Below are 8287 nucleotides of genomic sequence, written 5' to 3'. Positions count from 1 at the left end.
CTGTGGTGTGCTTAGGACTGACAACATATTTACTAACAGGTGTTATTCTCAAAGAAATGTCAAATCACTTCTATTATTATGATATATGTGAGAAGAAAAAAAAAAGCTGTAACCATAAAGTCTTTATATATAACAATAACAAAAGAAGGTTTAATCACAATTAACACAAAATGATTGAATGCAGCCAGTCACTAAATTTTTAACACTGCAACACAGAACTGAATTTTGGTGTAAGCAGAGAACGAAGGTACATGACTTGGTTAATTCACAAATTCTGACACAAGTCTGTCTCTCTCCACCAGCTCTGCAGTCTGAGGATAAGCTCTGTATTATACAGCATATTGTTAAATGCTGCAGTGTAAGGATTTACACAAAATACAATGCAACTTCATACATTAAAATATATTTTATTTTGCTAATTTTGCTAATTTTGCGGTTGTATTTTTGGTTGCTGTAGATGTGTGTGTGTGTGTGTGTGTGTGTGTGTGTGTGTGTGTGTGTGTGTGCGTGTGTGTCTATATATACATATATAGTATGGTAAGCAAAAAATATGTTAATAAATAAAGAGATTTCAATAATTAATTTAACAGTGTAACGTCAACAGGCACACATATACACACTTACTTCAAACTCACACATTTCCACACAATTCTACAAGCATTGGTGTTTCTCATACTACATTAGATAGGCTAACATCTCAGTGTTTGTGATACAACATCCGCCTTGCAGCAGAAAACAGACTCATATCATAACCATAATCGACTTTTATGGACCATGGTTTGTGAGAAGACAAGATTCTCCTGGGGCCTTGCATGTTTTCATCATGTAAGAGAATAAATGATGTACTCTCTAAGTTATGCAGATATTCGCTTCTTTAGTCTAGCTATACATGACTCAATAACACTACCTATGGCCATTTCTCTTCTCATCCACAAAAAGCATGTAGATCCAAATACACACTTCACAATACAGTAAATGCATTTCTTTTTTAATCCTAAAGATCAATTTCCCCTCCAAACTCAGAGTTTTTTACCCCTAAAATATTGAACAGGTACTCAAAAACAATGAATTCATGACAGATGCAAAGTGAAGACCATTACTACTTAATGCATTTAATTACTGTTATAGATCACTTATGTTATTAAATATATTCTTGTGTCAAAAAGACTATATTTATTTTTCTACAGGCATTGTACATGTAAATGTGGGCGGTCATGTTAATGTATTCATCTAGTTGATGTCAGAAAGTAAAAAAAAAAGCCTATGTGTGGAGCTTTGTTTCAGCAAATGCTCTTTATGAACTTGGTAAGGAGTTCTGAGTTTTGAAAGCTACATCCAACTTTTATTATTTCAAAAGTTCAAGGAAAATTTAATCTCTGTGATATTACCCCTTTAAAGGATTGGGTATTAAATTCCATACACACACAGCATGCAAGAAGCCTGTAATTGCACTACACAACATTAAGACACACACCAAAACTGCAGTAACTTCAAAAAATAAGCCTAATTTTCAAAAGCCACAGAATGATCTTACACAAAAGGGGAGCTTAATACAATCCTCATTAAAATCTCTGACTGGGAGTTTAACCCACATTGAAGCTCCCCTGGAGAACAGGTTCTTGGCATTTACAATTAACATTCATTTTGTGTTGTAAAGTATAATGTGATTTTGGAGGAAGAGCAAGCGAGAGAAAGCAAGAGACAGACAAAGGCAGATATGCATATATTATCCTCTACAGAAATCATAATAAAATCATAGAAAGACAGAGACAAAGAGAGAGAGAGAGAGAGATTAGGACTGACTGTGTAATGTAGCCTATATTAGAATGCAGTTATATGCCCCTAAATTTAAAATATGAGGGCAAGAAATGTCCCTGTATAGGTTTTTGTCTTACATTTATTTCATATGATATATTTAGCAATATCACACGAGCAAGAATCAGTTTTTCTGCATTACTGCAGATGTGATATAAATTTTTTTATGCAATAGGTTAAATAGACAAAGTTATTATTGTGTTAGAATTTAGACACACTATTGCCAATATTATCTGTTTTGCTCAATTAAAAAAATGAAAATTTCTGAGCAATACACAGCACTGTTTGTTACTGAAAGAATCCACGATTTTTAACAGACTAAGTGAGCCATTAATTCAGTGACCAATTCATAAAGACTTGCAAGTCACTAGATTAGATTCTAAATGAATCACCTTTTTGAACAAATCAGTTAAATGTAACTAAATATATATATATATATATATATATATATATATATATATATATATATATATATATATATATATATATATATATATATATAATAATTCCATACTTACATATTCACTTTTTGACCCATTGATATGAATTTAGTAGCATTATTTATGCAATGTTGAATCAAAATAATTAACTAATTAATCAGCACATCATGTCATTAAATATTTAAATGTAATTATTGACATTATGTGCCAGTTAATTAATCTAATGAATTGCTCCCTCTCTCTCTCCTTCTCTCTCTCTCTCTCTCTCTCTCTCTCTCTCTCTCTCTCTCTCTCTCTCTCTCTCTCTCTCTCTATATATATATATATATATATATATATAAAAAACATTTTAGATTTATTTAATGATTTAATATAAAATAAGTTTTAAATATTATTTAATAAAAATTACCATTTAGAATTTAAAATAAAAAAATGTATTAGTAATATTAAATATAAAATATATTTAGTTATAGAATTTTATATTTACTTATTTTATAATAAATCATTTAAAAAAAACTTTGCAAACTGTGACTTGTAAAAACACTACATCCTGCTGTAGTGTAATGCTTAGTATACTTGTATGCAATTCTGAACACTCCATAGATCATGCATTCACACAGAAATATTAGATCGAGTTGCGGATGACAGGTGCTGTTAAAAATATCTTTTTGTCTGGTAAAAGAACGACTAGTCACCAAAGTAGTCTAAACCCAAAAACCCTGTTAACAGCTTGTCCGGTACCCGTCTTCTATCAGCCAAGAAGTTGACTGTAGAGTAGAGCAGAGGCAGGAGACGAAGTAATGATGATAAAAAATGAGCAGAGTTTATTGAATAACTTAGTTGTGCACGGTTCAATACGCATACCCTATATTCATGTGAGCCTGTAAGTATACTTCATACACTACTGTATCCAGCCCCTGCAGTTCTCATCTGCTCTAAAAATTAAACACACTCATTAAAAGCATGTTTGCATTGACATCAATGTGCAACATAATTACAGCTGAGAGAATAACACCAAGCACAGAGTAATATCCCTGCCCATCATGCATGCGTTGCTATTAGTGTTCTGAAATCTCCAAGAGGAGTTATGCCAATGATATCAGTGCAGCGATCTACAACTACAACCATCAACACAGCAAACATCAGTCCTGACACTTTCACCGATTGTTTTTCTAGCTGCATATACACATACCTCCCACAGCGGAGAGAGCTATAGGCATGAAATAGCTTTCTAAACAACAGAATGCAGATGGGTTTTGGTGTTGTGCTGTTCTTCACGGTTCACAGAGTTGGAGCTGAACAGTGGCTGAGCTGTGACCTGTAGATGAAAAGAGCCTTTGCTCCATACAAACACATTAGCATGTACAAGGACAACATTTGCCCATGCTGGATTCACACTATTATGCATCGATTTCCATCAAAATCAACAGCAAAAGAGACTAGAATAAAGGTTGTTTAAAACCAATTATCATTTCGTTTAGCTCTTGAAGTCTTGTATAAAATGTGCTATGCTGATGTTATTTCAGCATTCAAAAATGAATGGGATTTTTCATCTCATTGTATGGTCTGCCAGGTAAAAAACAATAAAATCAATAAATCTGATTGCTTAGAAATAGTACACCTTGCCCAAAAGTCTGCAACCTTAATTCTTTCCAAAAAAAAAAAAAACATAAAACAAATGGTATAAGATTCTAAAAGACCTAACTATAAGTCAAGGGTTTTTATACCCAAGACCCTCAAATTTTAAACAAACAGATGTATAATCGTATGCATACAGCATATATATAATTTTATGTATACAGATCCATTTTTACTTTGTGAGAAAATAGTGTGAAAAGAAAATATGTTGTTATTAACTTAAGCTTTTGTATTGTTACTGTACTGAAGCCAGTGTAAGTATTAAAATATTACCTGGAAAATATTTAATATTTTGTATTATGGTTGACAGTATCTGCATCTTTTTCTACCCACTATTGATGTTATATGAATAAACCCCATAATACAATTTTCAGTTAAGTTATAAGAGTAACATTTAAATAAGCATAAAAGGTTAAAGATAAAACACGTTTAAAAATGAGAGTGAAAAAATGAAACCATATAACATCACTAAATTCTGTAAGTATTTGAAATAGAATTAATTTATATTTAAAGTAAACAGGTTAACTTAGACATGCATACAAATACACTTTTGATTTTTTACAATCAAATATCATACAGACCGCTTCAAAACACTGATAAAACTGTAGTGTCCCATTTACCTTTGTATTGTCCTGATTTGGGCTCGTGGCCAACTGTGTTGAGATTCCCAGCACACATCAGGAACTAAAAGACAGAAAGAGGCTGATGGGAAAGATAGCCAAAGGTCTTCTCACATTCTTTTGCCCAAAGCAAAGCTTAAATTTCAACCAAAACGCTCAATAACCAGGAAAACAATGAACTATTTAGTCCGAGACTCACTTTAGACTGTTTAGCATTTCGGTATTGAACACATATCTCAGTGAAACCTATGTTACATGACAGAAGATGACAAATACAGAACTGACGCCCTGTCGGCCTGATTTTTAGCATGAGAAATGCATTTAGCCTCAACCTCTAATTATAAAGGCAAATAAACATGTGGTTGTTCAGGACACGTTTATAGGAAGCCACATTAACCCTCATTCAGACAGATGATTCGTGAGTGTTTGGAAATGGCTATGATTGTCCTGCATTAACGCTGACAGATAGTACTAATGAAGCCAGCACCACAGGCTGTGAGTGAGTGTGTGTGTGTGTGAGTGTGTGTGTGTGAGACGGAAACAGAGAGAGTGAGAGAGGTAATAAGCCTTAAATACGATTTAGCAGGACGTGTCTCATAAAGAAAACACATGCCTTCAGAAACTCCACTGCAAATAAAATCACACCTAAGGCAGACACTGAGAAGACTGACATGATGACCCCATGATAAACACTAAAATAACTAGAGCTGCTTGCTTAGTCAATAGCATCGATGATACTGCCCTATTATTATTGCTCATACTGAGTGTTAGGGATTTAAACCATTCACATTTCATTCATTTCATCACTTCATCATGTGGTTTGTTGTGGAAAGGTGTGTTATTACTTCAGATATACACATTTTGCATTGCAAAAAAAGAAAAAAAGAATCAATTTTGCAACTATTTAGTAATACCCTAACAACCAACTAATGTATACACTGTAAAAAATTCCTGTAAATTTACATGGAAATTTAACAGCAAATTGCTGTCTCCATGTAATAACAGCATTTTGCTTTTTTTTACAATGCATTATGGGAAGACTTGTTCACTTCGGGTTGCGTGGTCGATCAACAACAATTTGACACTGTTATTTAACAGTACTATACCCTATTTTCATCCAATGAGCACAAGGCGCCAGTTTGGAATATCAGATTGAGGTAGGTTTGCAACGATTTATTATTTTATTATCTTTAAATGACCTATTACTTTAAAATATAACATCTTAAACTTCTAATAAAGCTTCTGTGATTTAAATCAGATGCCTCAATTAAATTATGTGTTTTAACTAACGTTATAGGCAAATAATTGGTCAACCGATCCCAGACTGCCATCATACAGCCATCTTTATTACACAACACAGGTAAGAATCCCTAATTTTCATCCAACCTGCATATTTTACCAAACTTTATCCACGTAATATGAATGGGAATGAACGAAATCAATCTTTTTTTTCTTTTGTGTTATGTGCACATTTCAGTCCATGAGAGACATAGACAATAATTTATCTGCCGGTATAACTTAATTTGCCACTCCGCGCTTAATTTAATCGCCCTTTTAAGTAGCCTAGCCTACTTATAAAATAACAATATAAAGATCCAGTGCATCCGGTTAGTGAACGGTTAACATTTGCAGGCACACTCATAACATGTGTGTAGGATAAGTTAGTCAAGCATACACACGAATAATGAAGTTTGAGTTTTGAGTGTTTATGAAACGGGCACATGTACAATTTATTTATTTATTGTCAGTAAATGGTAGTGAGGAACATTTTAAATTCTTGTAATTACTAGGTCAACAAACCGCTGCTGGCTTGATCGCAAAAAAATAATAGCAGCAACAGCGTCTTGCACTGCATCTGTTTCAGACATTTTAACGAAAATCTATGGCTTCGGTAGTTATTAACTAGATAATTCAGTATTTTTTTTTTTCTTGTGTCATAATGTTAACGTGCGCATTCAGTCCATGAGAGACATCTAGAGACATAGACAAATCTGCCGCTCCGCGCTTATTTTAATCGCCCTGTTATCAACTTAGGCTACTTATAATTAAAATAGCAATATCCAGTGAATCCAGTTAGTGAACAGGTAAGATTTGCATGCACATTCAAAACGCGTGTGTAGACTACTGCCAAGCATGCAAGTGACTTATGAAGTTTGAGTTTTACGAGTAAAACTCGAATTTAATTTCGAATTACGAGTGTTTATGAAACGGGCTTTTTTGTAAGTAAATGGTAAGTGAGGTATGAACAACATTTTAAATTCTTGTCTAATTAGCCACTGTAAAGGTGCCTTTTCAAACCGCTGCTGACTTTATTGCAGCTACTAATAGCAGCATAACAGCGTCTTGCACTGCATCTGTTTCAGCCATTTTATAACGTATTTTAACGAGAATCGATGGCTTCGGTAGTTATTATCTAGATCTGTTCTTTACAACATGTTTCATTGTCAGCTCATTGTCAAGTTCAACCAAACATGATAGTCCTCTCATCATTTACTCCCATCAAAATATAATATTTTTTTGAATATGTTCCTGTTCTGAGTACAAAAAGCCTTTTACCTCTGTAGAATATTATCAACGTTATCAGCAAGTATCACGTTAAGATTAGTCAGTTGTCTTAAATTGTTATCTTTGACAATAGATGTCTGCCACTCCTGCTGACCTCGAAAAGATGGGGAACCTGCCTGTGAGTCCTCGTTTGATCCTGCTTGGTAAGTATATCATATTAGACATGTCTGCAATTTATTTTACAAAAAAAGTTTTACTATTATGAAAGGATTCACATTTAAGTGCTTCATTCTAGAGTTTACTGTCTTTGAATCATGTTTTATTACACTGTGCTGGTTTGAATTTGAGGACATTTTTATTAATCAAAGACAAGTTTGAGTCTTTACAAAAAAATCACTACACTTTATTGTATTGTACACTTTTTTTCCCTCTCGGAGGCTGGCTTAGCATTAAAGGAGAACTCCGGCGCAAAATCAAAAAAAAAAAAAAATCCCAGAGAACATTCGACTTGGTACCAATGTGTTACTACACCCGAGGTTCATCTTGCACCGGAGTTCTCCTTTAAGTTAAAAACAGACTAAAACAACCTTTCTTTTTCCTTTTTTTATTTTTATAGAGATATTGTAGGTTTTGTTAAATTGTAAGACATGACATTGTGTGCATTTTTTCAGGTTATAAAATAATGGACTAATTTCTAACTACCTTTTCTACACCAAACTCTCCAGAGATCATAGAATAACCATTAATTTATCCATTCCTTTATGATCCAGGTGTTAATCCGGGCCAATGGATGAAACAATGGATGATCAGCCTCGAAGGCCGAATAATCTGCGAGGGTGTGCAGCCAACCTTTATCTCTGGACTTGCTGCATTGTTCTCTTCGTATTACATTTTTAATTTGCAGTACCAAGAGGAAGCAGCATCCACACTAGAATTCCTTCAAAGGTAACAAGTTTGGACTTATTTTATTTATTTCTAATTAATATGTTAGTATTAGTATGGTGACAATAGAATCCTCAAGCCATCCTTACTTTCTTCTTTGAGCTGAACACAGTCGGAGTTATAAAGAGAAAATAATATTCTGGCTTCCCAGCTTTGCAATGGCATTGAATAGATCCCGAGTTTTTGAAGCTCCAAAAACCGCATCCATCCATCATAAAAACCATACGACTCCAGGGGGTTAATGAAGTGAAGTGATGGTTTTTTGTAAGAAAAATATCCATGTTTATAACTTTTATCAGCTATAATCACTGGCTTCCAGAAACAGCC

At 33.7% G+C, this 8287-nt stretch overlaps 1 long non-coding RNA gene across 2 annotated transcripts; it reads left to right on the top strand.

Annotated features, from left to right (window-relative positions):
- Window positions 1-5509: 5509 nt before the first annotated feature.
- Window positions 5510-8049, top strand: LOC113098939 (uncharacterized). 2 transcript variants are annotated; one of them, XR_003289240.1, is made up of 4 exons: window positions 5510-5670; window positions 5811-5873; window positions 7152-7221; window positions 7789-8049. It is a non-coding gene; the product is annotated as an uncharacterized LOC113098939 (long non-coding RNA). The 2 variants fall into 2 exon arrangements; XR_003289239.1 differs by having other exon boundaries at window positions 5510-5873.
- Window positions 8050-8287: the final 238 nt, after the last annotated feature.

Source organism: Carassius auratus, unplaced genomic scaffold, assembly GCF_003368295.1.
Source record: "Carassius auratus strain Wakin unplaced genomic scaffold, ASM336829v1 scaf_tig00216752, whole genome shotgun sequence".
Lineage (NCBI taxonomy): Eukaryota > Metazoa > Chordata > Actinopteri > Cypriniformes > Cyprinidae > Carassius > Carassius auratus.
The sequence above is the reverse complement of the archived record's forward strand: the minus strand, read 5'-3'. Positions and strand labels throughout refer to the sequence as shown.